Here is a 25,202-nt window from a genome sequence, read left to right on the forward strand (position 1 = left end):
GAAGGGACAGAGCCCTTTGAGAGGGGAATGTCGTAGCTGAATCAGAATTAGTTAGGTAACATTGAAAAATAAGATGTTTTATTTATTTTCATAATATGCTTATGTGAGATTCTTGTCATTAGGATGTCTTTTTTTTGACTATACTGTCGGCATTTGCATTTTCCTTTCTTCTCTAGGGAAAGGTCACTTGAGGCCCAGAGAGGGGAGAGGTCAGGCTTGTATTTTACATGTCTGGTAATATGCAGAATATCATAAAGGGAGAAGTCAGAATTGAACATTGTCTTTATATGTGAATGTATCTGTTAAACCATGTGACAGGGAGATGTCGTGGAAAATTTAAAGATTATGTTATAGTGCTTGTAAGATTATTTTATAATCTTTGTATTGCATTAGAATGGTTGTTCTATTCGACAGAATAGAATCTGTCAAATATTGTGTTTGTGTGTTCCACTGAGGATGGGCCTCTATGAGATAGCACTGATCTGTGGTTTGTCATGTAAGTTGAGAGGGGTGGATCTTTGCTATAAAAGATCTCAGTTGCCATTATGTTGACACTCTCAGAATTCATTTATAGACACTGAATTGATCTGAGAGTCAAAGCGCTATAGTGAAGCTCATTTGATTAAAGATTAAGTTTAAAATATAACTCTGACTTGTGTGTGGTTTGTAAACTCTCTTAATTTAGTAATACACCAAATTACCACGACAAGGAAAAGATGAATGGAGCAAACGGAGCAAAGAGAGATCCTTGATGAAAACTTGCTCCAGAGCGCTCAGGACCTCAGACTGGCTCGAAGGTTCACCTTCCAACAGGACAACGACTCTAAGCACAAGGCCAATACAAATCTGGATTTGCTTCGGGACAAGTCTCTGAATGTCCTTGAGTGGTACAGCCAGAGCCCGGACTTGAACTCGATCTCTGGAGAGACCTGAAAATAGCTGTGCAGCAATGCTAAAAACCTGTTGTTGCTTTGTCATTATGGGGTATTGTGTGTAGATTGATGAGGAAAATTATTTTTTAAATACATTTTAGAATAAAGCTGTACTGTAACAAAATGTGGAAAAAGTCAAGGGGTCTGAATACTTTCACAAGGTTCTGTATGTATGAATGAATTGCAGTTTCTAGTCTTGACTCCATCTCTTGGTCTATCACAAATCTTTTAACATTTAATAATTGAATATAATATATGCAATTTAGCAGGTCACTTTTATCCAAAGCAACTTAGTCTTGCTTGCATACTTTTTATAACATTTGCGTGGTTCCGGGAATCGAACCCAATGTCCTGGCATTGCAAGCTCTAAAGCTGGGGAACAATAGTATGTTAACCTCTCTGCGCACGGAACCCGGTAGCGGGCTGAAATTCCACAAAATAAGGTGATCGCTACATAAATAGTCATATTAAACATTGATGAAAATACAAGTGTCTCACATGTATCGAAAGCCTAGAATCTTGCTAATCCAACTGCGTTGTCAGATTTAAAAAAGGATTTCCTGTGAAAGAATAACGATGCGATTATCTGAGGATAGAGCCCCACAAAAAAATATATATTTCAACCAGCACAGGCGTAACAAAATCCCAATGCAATCCCAATACTCATTGTTACACAATGAATGATCTTTAGTTTGATAAAATCCATTTTTATAGCGTAACACGAAACATTTTGTGAACCGCTTGTGTCGTGAATTCCGTCTCATTCCATTTTCGGCGACACATTCGAGGGTAAATACCCACACAAAACGTGACTTTTCCAGTCATGTTTGGTTTCATTGCAAACAACTGTTTTTTTTTTAACATAACCAAACCTGATGGGCCATTTCGCGGGACGTATTGACTGAAAGAAACCGATTTGAAGACAACAAGTAATGAAATCACTGTGCACCAATGACATGACCACTGTTTCGTTGATTGACTGTATTTTAACCCAACTACCACTGATCGTCTTGAAGTCTAGCTGGGTAGATAGCCAATGAGCTGAGGTAAACGGCAAAATGCAATGGTTATGTGTTGGAAGACCAACATATGAAGTAAACTCCGACATAAAGAGGGTCATTCGCTTTTGAAGTTTTATACCGAAGGAGCTACGTATATTACGCACAGCATTGTTTGGTAAACGCGCAGATTCAGCTGTTTATATATCAATCTGTATGGTGACTAAGTAAGGGAAAGCTAAATCTAAGTCTAGATATACATATGTACAGACAATTTTAGAAGAAATTGATCGGAAAAGTGAGATTGTTGTAGGACGATTCATTTAGCGATTCCCAAGTGGAGGAATATTTTTTGAATGGAGAGAACATCGTTTTGGACTGGTAAGTACTTATCACGCTAATGCCCTTGTTTGAAATTAATCATCTAAAATATTATTTGTGATTTTTTTAAATTTTAGAAGCAATATATAAAAATGTAATTTAATGAAATGTGAGATGCGTGTGTCTGCCGCCCCACCCCAACCCACATGAAATAACCTATTTGAGGCTGTTGAGGGGAGGGCAGGCCCAAAACAATGGCCAAAGTGAAATGGAGACAGTAGATACAGCTGGTCTGTTGTAATATAATAAAGACAGTAGATCAAGCTGGTCTGTCATAATATAATAGAGACAGTAGATCTAGCTGAAATGTCATAATATAAAAGAGACAGTAGATCTAGCAGGTCTATAATAATATATTCAACCTTATGTTCCCTGTACTATATATATATATATATATATATATATATATATATATATATATATATATATATATATATATATGTTTATTATACCTGTTGATACTCTCTTTACAGCCGAAAGAGACTGCTATGTGACCTGGCATCAGCAGCACAATATTGTGTAGAGCTTTGGCAAAGTGGGTGGGGTTATATCCTTCCTGTTTGGCCCTGTCCGGGGGTGTCATCGGATGGGGCCACAGTGTCTCCTGACCCCTCCTGTCTCAGCCTCCAGTATTTATGCTGTAGTACTTTATGTGTCGGGGGGCTAGGGTCAGTTTGTTATATCTGGAGTACTTCTTCTTTCTTATCCGGTGTCCTGTGTGAATTTAAGTATTCTCTCTGTAATTCTCTCTTTCTCTCTCTCGGAGGACCTGAGCCCTAGGACCATGCATCAGGACTATCTGGCATGATGACTCCTTGCTGTCCCCAGTCCACCTGGCCTTGCTGCTGCTCCAGTTTCAACTGTTCTTCCTGCGGCTATGGAACCCTAAACTGTTCATATTTACTCTTGAGGTGCTGTCCTGTTGCATCCTCTACAACTAATGTGATTATTATTATTTGACCGTGCTGGTCATCTATAAACGTTTGAACATCTCGGCCATGTTCTGTTATACTCTCCACCCGTCACAGCCAGAAGAGGACTGGCCACCCCTCATAGCCGGGTTCCTCTCTAGGTTTCTTCCTAGGTTTTGGCCTTTCTAGGGAGGTTTCCTAGCCACCGTGCTTCTACACCTGCATTGCTTGCTGTTTGGGGTTTTAGGCTGGGTTTCTGTACAGCACTTTGAGATATTAGCTGATGTTTGAAGGGCTATATAAATACATTTGATTTGATAGAGGACTGAGGGTCTCCAAATATTGAAAGTGTGTAAATAGTTACCCATGTTATTTTGTAAATGTATATATTTTTTTCTTCATATTTTTTTCCCATATTATTTTCTCCATGTTTTTTTTTGGGGGGGGGGTGTGTTAGAATACCATTTTGGTATTTCGTATATAGTTATTTGTTTCAAAATGTATACCTTCACCAATTAGGCCACTTGGGTACATTTGGGCTACTTGTGTGGGACACATGGGTGACTTCATGATTAATGTCATGTAGCACACTCATTTTGGAAGTTATCATTCTGAAACTCTGCACAAGTACTGTTGCCGTCTTATGTTTTTCACTGAAATTGTCCCCATCATCCTATCTGAATGTTTGTTTTATCTTGTTCATTTTAAAAATGATGATACAACAATAAAAATATAAAACATGTGTTTTTTCCATTGTATTATCTAAACCAGATCTATTGTGTTATATTCTCCTACATTCAATTCCCATTTCCACAAACTTCAGAGTGTTGTCTTTCAAATGGTACCAAGAATATGCATATCATTGGTTCTGTGCCTGAGCTACAGTCAGTTAGATTTGGGTATGTCTTCAGGCGGAAATTGAAAAAAGTAGGGGGGTAGCTCTACGAGGTTTTAAGGGGGGAAGAAGGGAGAAAGAATGGGAAAAAGTGAAGGGAGGAAAAAGGGGGAAATGATGAGAAAAATATTTTTTTTATGGAAAAATAAAATATTGAGGGTTTTTCTTCATAATATAAAAGTGTTTATTATTCATATTTTTTTATGATAACCAGAAAAACAATGACATTTTTTTCACTTTTTCCTGTTTTTGAGAAAGAGTGGACCTGAAGGTTGAATCGCGGACCCACAGGTTGAATCGCTCCTCTGCCAGAAATAAAATTTCTAAACAACCACTATTGTCTCCAAATATAAAGAAATTAACATTGCTGGATTTAATATCACCTAAGTTAATGGAACGACTATTGTAGCATAATCCTAACTTAAAAGTGTTGTTCTAATGAGGTTGGTTTATTACTGTACAATACTCCCATTACCTTGTTTATACAATTAGTATCTTAAATCATCAATTATCTGTTGCGGTTTCTTGTGGACTGCATATTACCCGATATAATTATAAATATCCCACTGGTCACAGACATCAATTCAACGTCTATTCCACGTTGGTTCAACGTAATTACATTGAACTGACGTGTAAACAACATTGATTCAACCAGTGTGTGCCCAGTGGGAAGGGAGTGGTTTGTGACAACTGCAGGTTAACGCTCGATCTGATTGAATTTTAGAAATAAGATTTTTATTTGTATTTTTATTATTATTTATTTTTACATTTTACCCCTTTTTCTCCCCAATTTCGTGGAATCAAATTGTTTAGTAGCTACTATCTTGTCTCATCGCTACAACTCCCGTACGGGCTCGGGAGAGACGAAGGTTGAAAGTCATGCGTCCTCCGATACACAACCCAACCTGCTTCTTAACACAGCGCCATCCAACCCGGAAGCCAGCCGCACCAATGTGTCGGAGGAAACACCGTGCACCTGGCCACCTTGGTTAGCGTACATTGCGCCCGGCCCGCCACAGGAGTCGCTGGTGCGCGATGAGACAAGGATTTCCCTTGTCAGCCGCACCAATGTGTCGGAGGGAACACCGTGCACCTGGCCACCTTGGATAGCGTACATTGCGCCCGGCCCGCCACAGGAGTTGCTGGTGCGCGATGAGACAAGGATTTCCCTACCGGCCAAACCCTCCCTAACCCAGACGACGCTAGGCCAATTGTGCGTCGCCCCACGGACGTCCCGGTCGCGGCCGGTTACGTCAGAGCCTGGGCGCGAACCCAAAGTCTCTGGTAGCACAGCTGGCACTGCAGTACAGCGCCCTTAACCACTGCGCCACCCGGGAGGCCGAAATAAGATTTTTAAAAGGCTGGAGTACAGCAGAGTCTATATGGAAAATAGTGATGCGTTTTTTGAATGGGTGGACTTGGCTGGCAGCTGATTGGGCTGTGGGTAAAGCAGGCCAAGTACAGGTGGCAGCAGACTTGGCACTGCAGGAAGCAGTTTAGACTGTAGTGGGAGCCGCCTGGGTGGGGCTGGCAGCAGACAAGTCAGCAGTAGTGGTGGTAAAGTCATCCAGAAGAATAAATCAGTCTCCTCCGAGTCAGTGTCCAAGTCTCGCATGGCCTTCCCAGTCTGCCTGAGCAGGTAATCCACACACCAATCAGCTCTCCTGAAAATGAAAAAGACAACAGAATGCAAAACAAGACAAAAACAGATTCACATGATTACTCACAAAATTTTCATGAAATGAAAACACTGACACATAGTTTTGTTTCTGCCATGTTTTAATGGATGTTCATGGATTAGTTTAGAAATGACAAAATGGTAATTACTGAGGTTCCTCTTCGAGGCTATAGCAGAGGAGAGCATTTACAGAGGCTCTAGCAGAGCTGGCAGTGCCCTGAGAGACATCAGAGGCAGTGGTGGTCTTCATATAGGCTGTAGCAGAGGGGTCTGGGAGAAAGGGGAGGTGGTCTTCACAGAGGTCCTTAGCAGGGCTGGAGAGGGGCCGGGAGAAAGGGTAGGTGGTCTTCACAGAGGTCCTTAGCAGGGCTGGAGAGGGGCCGGGAGAAAGGGGAGGTGGTCTTCACAGAGGTCCTTAGCAGGGCTGGAGAGGGGCTGGGAGAAAGGGGAGGTGGTCTTCACAGAGGTCCTTAGCAGGGCTGGAGAGGGGCTGGGAGAAAGGGGAGGTGATCTTCACAGAGGTCCTTAGCAGGGCTGGAGAGGGGCCGGGAGAAAGGGGAGGTGGTCTTCACAGAGGTCCTTAGCAGGGCTGGAGAGGGGCCGGGAGAAAGGGGAGGTGGTCTTCACAGAGGTTCTTAGCAGGGCTGGAGAGGGGCTGGGAGAAAGGTGGGGTGGTATAAGATTATTATGTAACGTAATATGAAAAGTATTTGAGGGTAAACAGTATTAAAAAACAAATATATAATCAAACAAGCTCTTGACTGGTTAAGCTACAATATTTACCCGAACAGGCTTCATAGGCACATCATGCTGAAATTATAAAGGAAATTAAGAAAAAATGTATGTGAATAGCGACAATACAGTCATGTGATGTTTAAAGCATGACACACAATGGTTTTTCTCCGTGTTTTGATTGATGTAAGTTCCAGCTGTTAGTTCTAAAATGACAACATGATGTAGTAGGTAAAATGCCACTCACAGACCCCGTGTAGGGGTGTGGGCACTTACAGACCCTGTGTAGGGGTCGGGGAACTCACAGACTCTGTGTAGGTGCAGGGGCACTAACATCTCACAGCAAGAACTGGCAAAATGAGGAGGAGATGCACTGCAGTACTTAATGCAGCTGGTGGCAACTTTTGATTTCGACTCCCCCTTTGTTCAGGGACAAATTATTCCATTTCTGTTAGTCACATGTCTGTGGAACTTGTTCAGTTTATGTCTCAGTTGTTGAATCTTGTTATGATATAATATTTACACATGTTAAGTTTGCTGAAAATAAACGCAGTTGACAATGAGAGGACGTTTCTTTTTTTGCTTAGTTTAGTTGCTTTAAGGTTATATAAGGTTATACAAACCAAGCTTTTGACAGGTTAGCCTGTATTTTATTTATCTGAGCAGGCTTCCATGCCAAGTTACAGTTTGTTCTTGCCATTATCGTTATCTCTTGTCATAAGACAAACCTGCTGAAAGAGGTCATACCACCTCTGCCTCAGAGCTGGACTGTTGCCCACATCGGCAGGCCAAACTCCTGTGGTCTGCAAGCGGGACTTCCTCTCCCTTATGAATATTTGTAGACATCTGACACCAGCACGATGAATGTATCACACTACCACAAGAGCAATCAGTAGAAAATGGCAAACCTAATGTAAACTAGGCTAGCATAGTCAGCCTACAAGAATACATGATGGTATTGGGAAATTCGTCAGTATTCAAGCAAGTAGGATAATCCAGCATTGTGGCAATGAGTCGACTTTGGCTATATCAGCTAGGCTATATCATGGGACAGACTGATTATAATTCATAAACAAATTCATAAGTATATACAGTACCAGTGAAAGGTTTGGAAACACCTACTCCTTCAAGGGTTTTTCTATATTTTTACTATTTTCAACATTGTAGAATAATAGTGAAGACATCAAAACTATGAAATAACACATAACACATGGAATCATGTAGTAAGCAAAAAACTGTTAAACAAATCAAAATATATTTCATATTTGAGATTCTTCAACGTAGCCACCATTTGCCTTAATGACAGCTTTGCACACTCTTGGCATACTCTCCACCAGCTTCATGATGAATACTGTTCCAACAGTCTTGAAGGAGTTCCCAAATATGCTGAGTACTTGTTTGTTGCTTTTCCCTCACTCTGCGGCACTACTAATTTCAAACCGTCTCAATTGGGTTGAGGTCGGTGATTGTGGAGGCCAGGGCATCTGATGCCCACACCATCACACCCCCTCTTCCATGCTTCACAGTGGGAACCAAACATAGAGAGAGAGATCTGTTCACCTACTCTGTGTCTCACAAAGACACAGAGTTTGGAACTCAAAACCTCAAATCTGGACTCATCAGACCAAAGGACAGAATTCCACTGGTCTACTGTCGTGTTTCTTGGCCCAAAAAAGTATCTTCTTATTATTGGTGTCCTTTAGTAGTGATTTCTTTGCAGAAATTCGACCATGAAGGCCTGATTCAAGCAGTCTCCTCTGAACAGCTGAAAAGAATATATAGCATGTTTGCTGGAGTAGCTAGATGAGCCCATTGCATTGTATAATAAGATAGTAGCGTGTCAGTTTCCTAAAGTTTGGTGTTGACCATGAACTTTACTTAGCTAGCTAGGTATGCTTTATGGAAGAATGTAACTAGCAATAATATATTTTCAACATTGAGTTATGGTACAAGGCTACGCTACAGTCTCATTAGCTTGTAGTTAATGGCTAGTTGGCTAGCTAACTGGCTATAATAGCAGCCAAGGACATTCACTAGTGTATTTGTTTGTGCTCTGATTTTGTTTACACAGATGACTTCACAGAGTTTCTAAACCAAGAGGCACAACATCAAGAGACTTCCCAGGAATGCTTGCGAAACAGAACAACCAAAATGTGAGAAAGTATGGATTCACTTATAAAAATTCAAATATCAATGCTTTTTTTTCTACTGGTAAATGTGTGTTTTAGTATTGTTTTCTTTGGCAACTGGGGTATAAATGGGATAAACGTCTCCATTCTCTATATTACCTTGGAAGAATGAACTACAGTACAGTATATTACAGTACGGTAGAATAAAGTTCAGTACATTACAGTAAAGCTTAGTACAATATAGCTCAGTACAGCACAAAGGTTCCTCTCTACCCAAGGAACAAATTTGCCTCTAGGACCGATGATGTCACCATGATGGATCATCTGGCATTCTGAACATGGTGAAAATGTTTCAACATTTTTAACCATCCCCCCGGATACCACAAAACCGATCTCTCTGAAATTTAGTGTACAGCATCTATAGACCAAGATTGTTAAATGCATTGTAAATTAAGTTAATATCTTAAACATCATTGCCGCTGTGAGCCTAATTGAGTGAGGTTGGGCCTGACATTTCAAGTCGCTCTTGGAGGGAATGGAGACCCCTGCTGGCCAAGCACCTCAATACAACAATGTTTCCTGCACTTGTCCACTACCCATATGAATTCAAAAGTATACAATTGGTGCCAGTACCAGTTATGAAATCAAGACAGAAATAATTTAGATCCAGACCCAGACCAAGACTTTGAGACCCAGAATAGGGACCAGTGTATCAAAACCATGACCAGACCAAAAACAGTTTAAATGAGGAAAAACAAGATCCAGTAGAATAAACTTGAGTAGAGTATAATTCAGTTCAGTACAGGAAGGTAGTGTTTAGTTGAGTACAGTACAGTACAGTATACAGGTGGAGGGGTATGACACTAACCCAACCACCTGAAAAAACGTTATGTCACTTTCAATGGGGGAGCTGTCAGACTTAATTTAGCTACAGTGTATATTAAGTTAGATAATGCTTTGATATCCAGGGGAAGAACTTTGTTATAGACCTGTCTAGCCATAGCTAACATTACCTACATTACCAGTCAAAAGTTTAGAAACACCTACTCATTCCAGGGTTATTCTATATTTGTACTATTTCCTACATTGTAGAATAATAGTGAAGACATCAAAACTATGAAAGAACACTTATGGAATCATGTAGTAAGCAAAGAAGTGTTAAACAATCATATTTGAGTTTCTTCAAAGTAGCCACCCTCTGCCTTCATGACATATTTGCAAACTATTGGCACTATCTCAACCAGCTTCACGAGGAATGTATTTCAATTAACAGGTGTGCCTTGTTAAAAGTTAATTTGTGGAATTTCTTTCTTTCATAATGCTTTTCAGCAAATCAGTTATGTTGTGACAAGGTAGGGATGGTATACAGAAGATAACCCTATTTGGTAAAATATCAAGTCCATATTATGACAAGAACAGCTCAAATAAGCAAAGAGAAACGAAAGTCCATCATTACATTAACTTCTTATGGCTGGGAGGAGCTGTTTCCACGTTTCGGATGAAAAGCACGCCAAGAGTAAACTGCCTGCTACTCAGGCCTTGAAGCTAAGATATGCATATTATTAGTAGATTTGGATGGAAAACACTCTGACGTTTCTAAAACTGTTTGAATGATGTCTGTGAGTATACCAGAACTCATATTGCAGGTGAAAACCTGAGAAAAATCCAACCAGGAAGTGGGACATCTGAGGTTTTTATTTTTCAAGTGATTGCCTGTCCAATATACAGTGTCTATGGGGTCATATTGTATTATCTTAGGCATCCACTAGATGTCAACAGTCTTTAGAACGTTGTTTCAAGCTTCTACTATGAAAGGGAGCGAATAAGAGCTGTTTGAACCAGTGGTCTGGTTGAAAGCCTTTAGTTTAGTCACGCGCAGCCGTGAGCACGAGCTCTGTTCCTTTTCATTTCTAAAGACAAAGAATTGTCCGGTTGAAACATTATTGAAGATTTATGATAAAAACATCCTAAAGATTGATTCTATACATCGTTTGACATGTTTCTACGAACTGTAATATAACTTTTTGGACTTTATAGAACAAAAGGAACATTTATTGTGGAACTGGGATTGCTGGGAGTGCATTCCGATGAAGATCACCAAAGGCAAGTGAATATTTATAATGCTATTTCTGACTTTTGTTGACTCCACAACATGGCGGGAATCTGTATGGTGGCTGAGCGCTGTACTCAGATTATCACATGGTGTGTTTTTGCCATAAAGCTTTTTTGAAATCTGACACAGCGGTTGCATTAAGTATATCTTTAAAAAAAAGAAGTATTTCTTTAATTCTATGCATAACACCTGTATCTTTTATCAATGCTTATGATGAGTATTCCTGTAAATTGATGTGGCTCTCTGCAAAATGACTGTATGTTTTGGAGGCAAAACATTACTGAACATAATGCGCCAATGTAAACTGAGATTTTGGGATATAAATATGAACTTTATCGAACAAAACATACATGTATTGTGTAACATGAAGTCCTATGAGTGCCATCTGATGAAGATCATCAAAGGTTAGTGATTAATTTCATCTCTATTTCTGCTTTTGTGACTCCTCTCTTTGGCTGGAAAATGGCTGTGTTTTTCTGTGACTAGGCGCTGACCTAACATAATCAGATGGTGTGCTTTCGTCGTAAAGCCTTTTTGAAATCGGATACTGTGGTGGGATTAACAACACGTTTATCTTTAAAATGGTGTATAATACTTGTATGTTTGAGGAATTTTAATTATGAGATTTCTGTTGTTTGAATTTAGCGCCCTGCATTTTCACTGGCTGTTGTTAAATCGATCAAGAACTTTGAAAGTTTCTTCAAGTGCAGTTGCAAAAACCATCAAGCGCTATGATGATATTGGCTCTCATGAGGACCACCACAGGAAAGGAAGACCCAGAGTTACCTCTGCTGCAAAGGATAAGTTCATTAGAGTTACCAACTCAGATTACAGCCCAAATAAATGCTTGACAGAGTTCAAGTAATAGACACATCTCAACATCAACTGTTTAGAGGAGATTGCATGAATCAGACCTTCATGGTCGAATTGCTGCAAAGAAACCACTACTAAAGGACACCTATAAGAAGAAGAGACTTGATTGGGTCAAGAATCATGAGCAATATAAAACTGAGATTTTTGGTTCCAACCGCAGTGTCTTTGTGAGACACAGAGTAGGTGAACGAATAATCTCTGCATGTGTGGTTCCCACCGTGAAGCATGGAGGAGTAGTTGTGATGTTGTGGGGGTGCTTTGCTGGTGACACTGTCAGTGATTTAGATAGGAAAAAAATTTCAGGTGAAGCTGGTTGAGGGAATACCAAGAGTGCAAAGCTGTCATCAAGGCAAGGTGGCTCCGTTGAAGAATCTGATATATATTTTGATTTGTTAATTACAACAAGATTTCAGAGTTTTGATGTCTTCACTATTATTCTATAATGTAGAAAATATAAAAAATATTTAAAAAATGGAATCTATCAGGTTTGAAGGTAAGACCCAGATGCAGACTGTGTCGGAGTAACAATGTTAATTACTGCAACAGGGCAGGCAAACAATAGGTCAAGGCAGGCAGTGGTCGAAATCCAGAGTTGTTGGGGAAAGGTACAGAACGGCAGGCAGGCTCAGGGTTGGGTCAGGCAGAGTGGTCTTGCAGGTGGGCTCAGAGACAGGACAGGCAAGGGTCAAAACCAGGAGGCTGAAAAAACGAGAGTCTGGGGAGAAGCAGCAGCTCAGACGAAAAACGCTAGTTGACTTGGCAAAACAAGACGAACTGGCAACAGACAGAGGAGATAATGGGGAAATGACAAAGGGCTGTGTGAGACATGGGTTTTACTCTGGACACATGAAAGGTGGGATGTAAGGGAACACCCCCCTGAAATGGACAAGAATGAATGGGATCATATTGGCACCGTACGAAACATATACACGATGGACAATGCCACACAATTGAACGTCGTTTCATTCAAAGTTGAGTAAAATGTGAAAAAAATTGAAAAAATTATCGCCCCCTTAAAAAAGTGCTTTCTGGACCGTTTTTCAAAATGATTTAGATTTTTTTTGTCAATTACACATGTATAAGAACTGCATGAACATACTTTTGTCAAATTTTATTATATATATATTTTTTTTACTTGTCCAAATGACATATGTTTTGTCCATTTGCAATATGATTTCCTAGGAAGTCAAAAGTCAAAAGTCACATTTATTTTTTTTGCCAAATGCCATAAGAAATGTCCAATTGCAATATGAATGATTTGAAAGTGCCAAATCAGAATGTTATGTCCATTTGCTATGTATGATCATAGGAAGTCGATTTACAAACCCAAAAGTCAGTGAACCATGTCCAAAAGGCATTTATACATCCCAACTGATATATAGCCATGAATCAACCTAGATAGTCTATTTGTCATGTATGATCAGGGAGAAGTGGGACTCTGTTTTCTTAACGATTTTTTGAAAAGCGTCCAAAATGACAAGGGGCGGGCGTTGGGGGGTGCTCCCTACCCAACCGTGGACCCCTTGCTACCCCGTAATGGCATTAAAAAAACATTTTAGAAATGTGCTCCTGGTAACCCGTTCCAATCACCGGCTGTCCATTTGCAATATGTTTCAATGGGCATTTACCATCACAAATTTAACATGCTCAAAAATACTGCAAAAATGCAAAATTGACAAGGCCTGATGAACTCAGGATGGCCGGGCAGTGATAGTGGTTCCTCTCCATCGCTCGTTGTCTTGATTGCATCATGTCCATTTGGTGATGTTTTTTCACTGTTGAATCATATTGCAAATGTTCTGTGCATTTGCAATATGTTTCAATGGGCATTTACCATCACGAATTTGACATGCTCAAAAAAACTTCAGGAATGCGAAATTGACTGGTCCGATGAACTCGGGATAACCGGGCAGTGATTCTGGTTCCTCTCCATCGCTCGTTGGTGTTGATTTCAGAATGTCATTTTGGTGATGGTACCTCACTGTTTAAAAAGTAGCAACAAATATTAAAAAGTATTGAAACATTTCAAATAAATAGTTTCAACAGTATTGATGGTATTGAAAAACCATCCCTGGCTATTTAACATGTACCCCAGTTTACCACCTAAACCTAATCTCAACACAGAGTGTTCTCATGACGCACAGAGCACACCCTTAGTATACCATTGTCGAATCATACAAACTTTGTAACAGCAGTCAAACAAATGTCAAATGACCAAAGATGTCATGTTTGCTCAATAACCTTCTTCAACGATTGCAAAATCAAGTTGATAATTGTACAGATAGCAGATCAGACAGGGCCGGCGCCATAACGAATCAGTTGGGCAGGCATTTGATTTCTATAGGGTTCTTTTCACTGTAAAAAAATGTAATGGGTTTTATAGTAAGGCTGGACAAAGTTGAATGACTGTTTAACAGATGCCCCGCCTAACTTTTCTCCACACAGGCGAAGTGCAGATGTTTCATTTCTCTCTCATGGAGTCATGGCTGAATACAGTGTGAATTCCTATGGTTTATATGTCCAGGTTAAACGTGGGACGCCCCTGATTATAAACAAACAGTTGGTTAAATTCATGGTTATTGTCCCATTGTATCATTTTCAGATCTATTAGAGCGATTAACAGATGAAACAACATGGTCATTTAACCAATTGACTGGCCAGAGATCAGGGCATTCATCAGCAAATACGCAGTGCAAACTGACTGGCCAGAGATCAGGGCATTCATCAGCAAATACGCAGTGCAAACTGATAGTATTTTGGACAACCAAATTGAAGTCAACATAATTGATGAAATCGAATTGTGTCAGCTGTATGGTGATTTGCGATTCACTGAGTTGGTGACCACCGGTCTGGGCCTAGTTTATTGCTAAAGCAGCTTTGATGTGTAGATCTGAAGCAGGCGAGAATGTAGCAAGAGGCAAGTAGTACCATCAGGTGACCACGGAGAGGCACAAGAGCGCTATAAACCCGTTTTGATAGTGCTGATCAGATGAAGTAAAGGGTTTCTATACCTGAGTAATCCTAACTGAAGTAACATTTACTGAGTAGCAAGATGTGAGTAATAATATTAAGGAATATTATTATTTAGATACATAAAATAACCATTTAAACCGATAAAAACAAACCATGAAGCTGATGGGCCACACCCTGAAGAAGGCAGAGATGCCGAAACGTTGGTAAATACCCAATCAATTACTTGGAGTTTATAGATGGAGTGTGCGACTTTCTTTATTTTGAGAGTCCATACATGTGAACCACCATACATTTAGTTAATTTACATTATTTAAAAATACGTTTTCTGAAATTGGATAACATTATCTGCCAATTTAACAAACACACACAGACACTAGAAATGAGCTAATTTAAAAATATATATATTTGAATAGCAAAAAACAATTATTCAATAAAGAGCATGTGGGAAACGATTTATCACTGTCACAGGAGGGGTGGGCTCAAGAACATCACTGTCTCAGGAAGGGTGGGCTCAAGAACATCACTGTCTAAGGAAGGGTGGGCTCAAGAACATCACTGTCTCTTGAAAGGTGGGCTCAAGAACATCACTGTCTCAGGAAGGATGGGCTCAATGACATCACTGTCTCAGGAAGGGTGGGCTGAAGAACATCACTGTCTCAGGAGGGGTGGGCTACAGAACATCACCGTCACAGGAAGGGTGGGCTCAAGAACATCACTGTCACAGGAAGGGTGGGCTCAAGAACATCACTGTCTCAGGAGGGGTGGGCTCAAGAACATCACTGTGACAGGAAGGGTGGGCTCAAGAACATCACTGTCTCAGGATGGGTGGGCTCAAGAACATCACTGTCTTAGGAAGGGTGGGCTCAAGAACATCACTGTCTCAGAAAGGGTGGGCTCAAGAACATCACTGTCACAAGAAGGGTGGTCTCAAGAACATCACTGTCACAGGAAGGGTGGGCTCAAGAACATCACTGTCACGGGAAGGGTGGGCTCAAGAACATCACTGTCACAGGAAGGGTGGGCTAGAGAACTTCACTGTCACAGCAAGGGTGGGCGCAAGAACATCACTGTCACAGGAAGGGTGGGCCCAAGAACATCACTGTCACAGGAAGGGTGGGCTCAAGAACATCACAGTCTCAGGAATGGTGGGCTTGAGAACATCACTGTCACAGCAAGGGTGGGCGCAAGAACATCACCGTCACAGGAAGGGTGGGCTCAAGAACATCACTGTCACAGGAAGGGTGGGCTCAAGAACATCACTGTCTCAGGAGGGGTGGGCTCAAGAACATCACTGTGACAGGAAGGGTGGGCTCAAGAACATCACTGTCTCAGGATGGGTGGGCTCAAGAACATCACTGTCTCAGGAAGGGTGGGCTCAAGAACATCACTGTCTCAGAAAGGGTGGGCTCAAGAACATCACTGTCACAAGAAGGGTGGTCTCAAGAACATCACTGTCACAGGAAGGGTGGGCTCAAGAACATCACTGTCACGGGAAGGGTGGGCTCAAGAACATCACTGTCACAGGAAGGGTGGGCTAGAGAACTTCACTGTCACAGCAAGGGTGGGCGCAAGAACATCACTGTCACAGGAAGGGTGGGCCCAAGAACATCACTGTCACAGGAAGGGTGGGCTCAAGAACATCACTGTCTCAGGAATGGTGGGCTAGAGAACATCACTGTCACAGCAAGGGTGGGCGCAAGAACATCACTGTCACAGGAAGGGTGGGCCCAAGAACATCACTGTCACAGGAAGGGTGGGCTCAAGAACATCACTGTCTCAGGAATGGTGGGCTCAAGAACATCACAGTCACAGTAAGGGTGGGCACAAGAACATCACTGTCTCAGGAAGGGTGGGCTCAAAAATATCACTGTCTCAGGAGGGGTGGACTCAAGAACATCACTGTCTCAGGAGGGGTGGGCTCAAGAACATCACTGTCTCAGGAGGGGTGGGCTCAAGAACATCACTGTCTCAGGAGGGGTGGGCTCAAGAACATCACTGTCTCAGGAGGGGTGGGCTCAAGAACATCACTGTGACAGGAAGGGTGGGCTCAAGAACATCACTGTCACAGGAAGGGTGGGCTCAAGAACATCACTGTCACAGGAGGAGTGGGCGCAAGAACATCACTGTCACAGGAATGGTGGGCCCAAGAACATCACTGTCACAGGAAGGGTGGGCTCAAGAACATCACTGTCTCAGGAATGGTGGGCTCAAGAACATCACAGTCACAGGAAGTGTGGGCTCAAGAACATCACTGTCTCAGGAAGGGTGGGCTCAAAAATATCACTGTCTCAGGAGGGGTGGGCTCAAGAACATCACTGTCTCAGGAGGGGTGGGCTCAAGAACATCACAGTCACAGGAAGGGTGGGCTCAAGAACATCACTGTCTCAGGAAGGGTGGGCTCAAAAATATCCCTGTCTCAGGAGGGGTGGGCTCAAGAACATCACTGTCACAGGAGGAGTGGGCGCAAGAACATCACTGTCACAGGAATGGTGGGCCCAAGAACATCACTGTCACAGGAAGGGTGGGCTCAAGAACATCACTGTCTCAGGAATGGTGGGCTCAAGAACATCACAGTCACAGGAAGGGTGGGCTCAAGAACATCACTGTCTCAGGAATGGTGGGCTCAAGAACATCACAGTCACAGGAAGTGTGGGCTCAAGAACATCACTGTCTCAGGAAGGGTGGGCTCAAAAATATCACTGTCTCAGGAGGGGTGGGCTCAAGAACATCACTGTCTCAGGAGGGGTGGGCTCAAGAACATCACAGTCACAGGAAGGGTGGGCTCAAGAACATCACTGTCTCAGGAAGGGTGGGCTCAAAAATATCCCTGTCTCAGGAGGGGTGGGCTCAAGAACATCACTGTCTCAGGAGGGGTGGGCTCAAGAACATCACTGTGACAGGAAGGGTGGGCTCAAGAACATCACTGTCTCAGGAGGGGTGGACTCAAGAACATCACTGTCTCAGGAGGGGTGGGCTCAAGAACATCACTGTGACAGGAAGGGTGGGCTCAAGAACATCACTGTCACAGGAAGGGTGGGCTCAAGAACATCACTGTCACAGGAGGAGTGGGTGCAAGAACATCACTGTCACAGGAAGGGTGGGCTCAAGAACATCACTGTGACAGGAAGGGTGGGCTCAAGAACATCACTGTCTCAGGAGGGGTGGGCTCAAGAACATCACTGTCACAGGAAGGGTGGGCTCAAAAATCTCACTGTCACAGGAGGGGTGGGCTCAAGAACATCACTGTCTCAGGAGGGGTGGGCTCAAGAACATCACTGTGACAGGAAGGGTGGGCTCAAGAACATCACTGTCACAGGAAGGATGGGCTCAAGAACATCACTGTCACAGGAGGAGTGAGCGCAAGAACATCACTGTCACAGTAAGGGTGGGCCCAAGAACATCACTGTCACAGGATGGGTGGGCTCAAGAACATCACTGTCTCAGGAATGGTGGGCTCAAGAACATCACAGTCACAGGAAGTGTGGGCTCAAGAACATCACTGTCTCAGGAAGGGTGGGCTCAAAAATATCACTGTCTCAGGAGGGGTGGGCTCAAGAACATCACTGTCTCAGGAGGGGTGGGCTCAAGAACATCACTGTGACAGGAAGGGTGGGCTCAAGAACATCACTGTCTCAGGAGGGGTGGGCTCAAGAACATCACTGTCACGGAAGGGTGGGCTCAAAAATCTCACTGTCACAGGAGGGGTGGGCTCAAGAACATCACTGTCTCAGGAAGGGTGGGCTCAAGAACATCACTGTGACAGGAAGGGTGGGCTCAAGAACATCACTGTCTCAGGATGGGTGGGCTCAAGAACATCACTGTCACAGGAAGGGTGGGCTCAAGAACATCACTGTCACAGGAGGGGTGGGCTCAAGAACATCACTGTCTCAGGAAGGGTGGGCTCAAGAACATCACTGTCTCAGAAAGGGTGGCCTCAAGAACATCACTGTCACAGGAAGGGTGGGCTCAAGAACATCACTGTCACGGGAAGGGTGGGCTCAAGAACATCACTGTCACAGGAAGGGTGGGCTAGAGAACTTCACTGTCACAGGAAGGGTGGGCTCAAGAACATCACTGTCTCAGGAATGGTGGGCTCAAGAACATCACAGTCACAGTAAGGGTGGGCACAAGAACATCACTGTCTCAGGAAGAGTGGGCTCAAAAATATCACTGTCTCAGGAGGGGTGGACTCAAGAACATCACTGTCTCAGGAGGGGTGGGCTCAAGAACATCACTGTGACAGGAAGGGTGGGCTCAAGAACATCACTGTCTCAGGAGGGGTGGGCTCAAGAACATCACTGTCTCAGGAGGGGTGGGCTCAAGAACATCACTGTGACAGGAAGGGTGGGCTCAAGAACATCACTGTCACAGGAAGGGTGGGCTCAAGAACATCACTGTCACAGGGGGAGTGGGTGCAAGAACATCACTGTCACAGGAATGGTGGGCACAAGAACATCACTGTCACAGGAAGGGTGGGCTCAAGAACATCACTGTCTCAGGAATGGTGGGCTCAAGAACATCACAGTCACAGGAAGGGTGGGCTCAAGAACATCACTGTCTCAGGAGGGGTGGGCTCAAGTACATCACTGTCACAGGAAGGGTGGGCTCAAAAATCTCACTGTCACAGGAGGGGTGGGCATAAGAACATCACTGTCTCAGGAGGGGTGGGCTCAAGAACATCACTGTGACAGGAAGGGTGGGCTCAAGAACATCACTGTCTCAGGATGGGTGGGCTCAAGAACATCACTGTCACAGGAAGGGTGGGCTCAAGAACATCACTGTCACAGGAGGGGTGGGCTCAAGAACATCACTGTCACGGGAAGGGTGGGCTCAAGAACATCACTGTCACAGGAAGGGTGGGCTAGAGAACATCACTGTCACAGCAAGGGTGGGCGCAAGAACATCACTGTCTCAGGAGGGGTGGGCTCAAGAACATCACTGTGACAGGAAGGGTGGGCTCAAGAACATCACTGTCACAGGAAGGGTGGGCTCAAGAACATCACTGTCACAGGGGGAGTGGGTGCAAGAACATCACTGTCACAGGAATGGTGGGCACAAGAACATCACTGTCACAGGAAGGGTGGGCTCAAGAACATCACTGTCTCAGGAATGGTGGGCTCAAGAACATCACAGTCACAGGAAGGGTGGGCTCAAGAACATCACTGTCTCAGGAGGGGTGGGCTCAAGTACATCACTGTCACAGGAAGGGTGGGCTCAAAAATCTCACTGTCACAGGAGGGGTGGGCATAAGAACATCACTGTCTCAGGAGGGGTGGGCTCAAGAACATCACTGTGACAGGAAGGGTGGGCTCAAGAACATCACTGTCTCAGGATGGGTGGGCTCAAGAACATCACTGTCACAGGAAGGGTGGGCTCAAGAACATCACTGTCACAGGAGGGGTGGGCTCAAGAACATCACTGTCTCAGGAAGGGTGGGCTCAAGAACATCACTGTCTCAGAAAGGGTGGGCTCAAGAACATCACTGTCACAAGAAGGGTGGTCTCAAGAATATCACTGTCACAGGAAGGGTGGGCTCAAGAACATCACTGTCACGGGAAGGGTGGGCTCAAGAACATCACTGTCACAGGAAGGGTGGGCTAGAGAACATCACTGTCACAGCAAGGGTGGGCGCAAGAACATCACTGTCACAGGAAGGGTGGGCCCAAGAACATCACTGTCACAGGAAGGGTGGGCTCAAGAACATCACTGTCTCAGGAATGGTGGGCTCAAGAACATCACAGTCACAGTAAGGGTGGGCACAAGAACATCACTGTCTCAGGAAGGGTGGGCTCAAAAATATCAATGTCTCAGGAGGGGTGGACTCAAGAACATCACTGTCTCGGGAGGGGTGGGCTCAAGAACATCACTGTGACAGGAAGGGTGGGCTCAAGCACATCACTGTCTCAGGAGGGGTGGTCTCAAGAACATCACTGTCTCAGGAGTGGTTGGCTCAAGAACATCACTGTGACAGGAAGGGTGGGCTCAAGAACATCACTGTCACAGGAGGGGCGGGCTCAAGAACATCACTGTCTCAGGAAGGGTGGGCTCAAGAACATCACTGTCACGGGAAGGGTTGCATCAAGAACACCACTGTCTCAGGAGGGTTGGGATCAATAACATCACTGTCACAGGAAGGGTGTGCTCAAGAACATCACTGTCACAGGAGGGGTGGGCTCAAAAACATCACTGTCACAGGAAGGGTGGGCTCAAGAACATCCCTGTCACAGTAGGGGTGGGCTCAAGAACATCACTGTCTCAGGAAGGGTGGGCTAAAGAACATCACTGTCTCAGGAAGGGTGGGCTCAAGAACATCACTGTCACAGGAAGGGTGGGCTCAAGAACATCACTGTCTCAGGAATGTGGGCTCAAGAACATCACTGTCACAGGAGGGGTGGGCTCAAGAACATCACTGTCTCAGGAAGGGTGGGCTGAAGACCATCACTGTCTCAGGAAGGGTGGGCTCAAAACATCACTGTCACAGGAGGGGTGGGCTCAAGAACATCACTGTCTCAGGAAGGGTGGGCTCAAGAACATCACTGTCTTTGGAAGGGTTAGCTCAAGAACATCACTGTCACAAGAAGGGTGGTCTCAAGAACATCACTGTCACAAGAAGGGTGGTCTCAAGAACATCAATGTCACAGGAAGGGTGGGATCAAGAACATCACTGTCATGGGAAGGGTGGGCTCAAGAACATCACTGTCACAGGAAGGGTGGGCTCAAAAACATCACTGTCACAGGAGGAGTGGGCACAAGAACATCACTGTCACAGGAATGGTGGGCCCAAGAACATCACTGTCACAGGAAGGGTGGGCTCAAGAACATCACTGTCTCAGGAATGGTGGGCTCAAGAACATCACAGTCACAGGAAGGGTGGGCTCAAGATCATTACTGTTTCAGGATGTGTGGGCACAAAAATATCACTGTCTCAAGAGGGGTGGGCTCAAGAACATCACTGTCTCATGGGGGGTGGGCTCAAGAACATCACTGTGACAGGAAGGGTGGGCTCAAGAACATCACTGTCACAGGAAGGGTGGGCTCAAGAACATCGCTGTCTCAGGAGGGGTGGGCTCAAGAACATCACTGTCACAGGAAGGGTGGGCTCAAGAACATCACTGTCACAGGAGGGGTGGGCTCAAGAACATCACTGTCTCAGGAAGGGTGGGCTCAAGAACATCACTGTCTCAGAAAGGGTGGGCTCAAGAACATCACTGTCACAAGAAGGGTGGTCTCAAGAACATCACTGTCACAAGAAGGGTGAGCTCAAGAACATCACTGTCACGGGAAGGGTGGGCTCAAGAACATCACTGTCACAGGAAGGGTGGGCTCAAGAACATCACTGTCACAGCAAGGGTGGGCACAAGAACATCACTGTCACAGGAAGGGTGGGCCCAAGAACATCACTGTCACAGGAAGGGTGGGCTCAAAAATATCACTGTCTCAGGAGGGGTGGACTCAAGAACATCACTGTCTCAGGAGGGGTGGGCTCAAGAACATCACTGTGACAGGAAGGGTGGGCTCAAGAACATCACTGTCTCAGGAGGGGTGGTTTCAAGAACATAACTGTCTCAGGAGGGGTGGGCTCAAGAACATCACTGTGACAGGAAGGGTGGGCTCAAGAACATCACTGTCTCAGGAGGGGTGGGCTCAAGAACATCACTGTCTCTGAGTGGTGGGCTCAAGAGCATCACTGTCTCAGGAGGTTGGGCTCAAGAACATCACTGTCTCAGGAAGGGTGGGCTCAAGAACATCACCATCACAGGAAGGGTGGGCTCAAGATCATCACTGTCTCAGGAAGGGTGGGCACAAAAATATCACTGTCTCAGGAGGGGTGGGCTCAAGAACATCACTGTCTCATGAGGGGTGGGCTCAAGAACATCACTGTGACAGGAAGGGTGGGCTCAAGATCATCACTGTCACAGGAAGGGTGGGCTCAAAAAATCTCACTGTCACAGGAGGGGTGGGCTCAAGAACATCGCTGTCTCAGGAGGGGTGGGCTCAAGAACATCACTGTGACAGGAAGGGTGGGCTCAAGAACATCACTGTCTCATGAGGGGTGGGCTCAAGAACATCACTGTGACAGGAAGGGTGGGCTCAAGATCATCACTGTCACAGGAAGGGTGGGCTCAAAAAATCTCACTGTCACAGGAGGGGTGGGCTCAAGAACATCGCTGTCTCAGGAGGGGTGGGCTCAAGAACATCACTGTGACAGGAAGGGTGGGCTCAAGAACATCACTGTCTCAGGAGGGGTGGGCTCAAGAACATCACTGTCACAGGAAGGGTGGGCTCAAGAACATCACTGTCTCAGGAATGGTGGGCTCAAGAACATCACTGTCTCAGAAAGGGTGGGCTCAAGAACATCACTGTCACAAGAAGGGTGGTCTCAAGAACATCACTGTCACAAGAAGGGTGGGCTCAAGAACATCACTGTCAAAGGAAGGGTGGGCTCAAGAACATCACTGTCACAGCAAGGGTGGGCGCAAGAACATCACTTTCACAGGAAGGGTGGGCCCAAGAACATCACTGTCACAGGAAGGGTGGGCTCAAAAATATCACTGTCTCAGGAGGGGTGGACTCAAGAACATCACTGTCTCAGGAAGGGTGGGCTCAAAAATATCAATGTCTCAGGAGGGGTGGACTCAAGAACATCACTGTCTCGGGAGGGGTGGGCTCAAGAACATCACTGTGACAGGAAGGGTGGGCTCAAGCACATCACTGTCTCAGGAGGGGTGGTCTCAAGAACATCACTGTCTCAGGAGTGGTTGGCTCAAGAACATCACTGTGACAGGAAGGGTGGGCTCAAGAACATCACTGTCACAGGAGGGGCGGGCTCAAGAACATCACTGTCTCAGGAAGGGTGGGCTCAAGAACATCACTGTCACGGGAAGGGTTGCATCAAGAACACCACTGTCTCAGGAGGGTTGGGATCAATAACATCACTGTCACAGGAAGGGTGTGCTCAAGAACATCACTGTCACAGGAGGGGTGGGCTCAAAAACATCACTGTCACAGGAAGGGTGGGCTCAAGAACATCCCTGTCACAGTAGGGGTGGGCTCAAGAACATCACTGTCTCAGGAAGGGTGGGCTAAAGAACATCACTGTCTCAGGAAGGGTGGGCTCAAGAACATCACTGTCACAGGAAGGGTGGGCTCAAGAACATCACTGTCTCAGGAATGTGGGCTCAAGAACATCACTGTCACAGGAGGGGTGGGCTCAAGAACATCACTGTCTCAGGAAGGGTGGGCTGAAGACCATCACTGTCTCAGGAAGGGTGGGCTCAAAACATCACTGTCACAGGAGGGGTGGGCTCAAGAACATCACTGTCTCAGGAAGGGTGGGCTCAAGAACATCACTGTCTTTGGAAGGGTTAGCTCAAGAACATCACTGTCACAAGAAGGGTGGTCTCAAGAACATCACTGTCACAAGAAGGGTGGTCTCAAGAACATCAATGTCACAGGAAGGGTGGGATCAAGAACATCACTGTCATGGGAAGGGTGGGCTCAAGAACATCACTGTCACAGGAAGGGTGGGCTCAAAAACATCACTGTCACAGGAGGAGTGGGCACAAGAACATCACTGTCACAGGAATGGTGGGCCCAAGAACATCACTGTCACAGGAAGGGTGGGCTCAAGAACATCACTGTCTCAGGAATGGTGGGCTCAAGAACATCACAGTCACAGGAAGGGTGGGCTCAAGATCATTACTGTTTCAGGATGTGTGGGCACAAAAATATCACTGTCTCAAGAGGGGTGGGCTCAAGAACATCACTGTCTCATGAGGGGTGGGCTCAAGAACATCACTGTGACAGGAAGGGTGGGCTCAAGAACATCACTGTCACAGGAAGGGTGGGCTCAAGAACATCGCTGTCTCAGGAGGGGTGGGCTCAAGAACATCACTGTCACAGGAAGGGTGGGCTCAAGAACATCACTGTCACAGGAGGGGTGGGCTCAAGAACATCACTGTCTCAGGAAGGGTGGGCTCAAGAACATCACTGTCTCAGAAAGGGTGGGCTCAAGAACATCACTGTCACAAGAAGGGTGGTCTCAAGAACATCACTGTCACAAGAAGGGTGAGCTCAAGAACATCACTGTCACGGGAAGGGTGGGCTCAAGAACATCACTGTCACAGGAAGGGTGGGCTCAAGAACATCACTGTCACAGCAAGGGTGGGCACAAGAACATCACTGTCACAGGAAGGGTGGGCCCAAGAACATCACTGTCACAGGAAGGGTGGGCTCAAAAATATCACTGTCTCAGGAGGGGTGGACTCAAGAACATCACTGTCTCAGGAGGGGTGGGCTCAAGAACATCACTGTGACAGGAAGGGTGGGCTCAAGAACATCACTGTCTCAGGAGGGGTGGTTTCAAGAACATAACTGTCTCAGGAGGGGTGGGCTCAAGAACATCACTGTGACAGGAAGGGTGGGCTCAAGAACATCACTGTCTCCGGAGGGGTGGGCTCAAGAACATCACTGTCTCTGAGTGGTGGGCTCAAGAGCATCACTGTCTCAGGAGGTTGGGCTCAAGAACATCACTGTCTCAGGAAGGGTGGGCTCAAGAACATCACCATCACAGGAAGGGTGGGCTCA

This window comes from Oncorhynchus mykiss, chromosome 28, assembly GCF_013265735.2.
Source record: "Oncorhynchus mykiss isolate Arlee chromosome 28, USDA_OmykA_1.1, whole genome shotgun sequence".
In the NCBI taxonomy this organism is placed as follows: domain Eukaryota; kingdom Metazoa; phylum Chordata; class Actinopteri; order Salmoniformes; family Salmonidae; genus Oncorhynchus; species Oncorhynchus mykiss.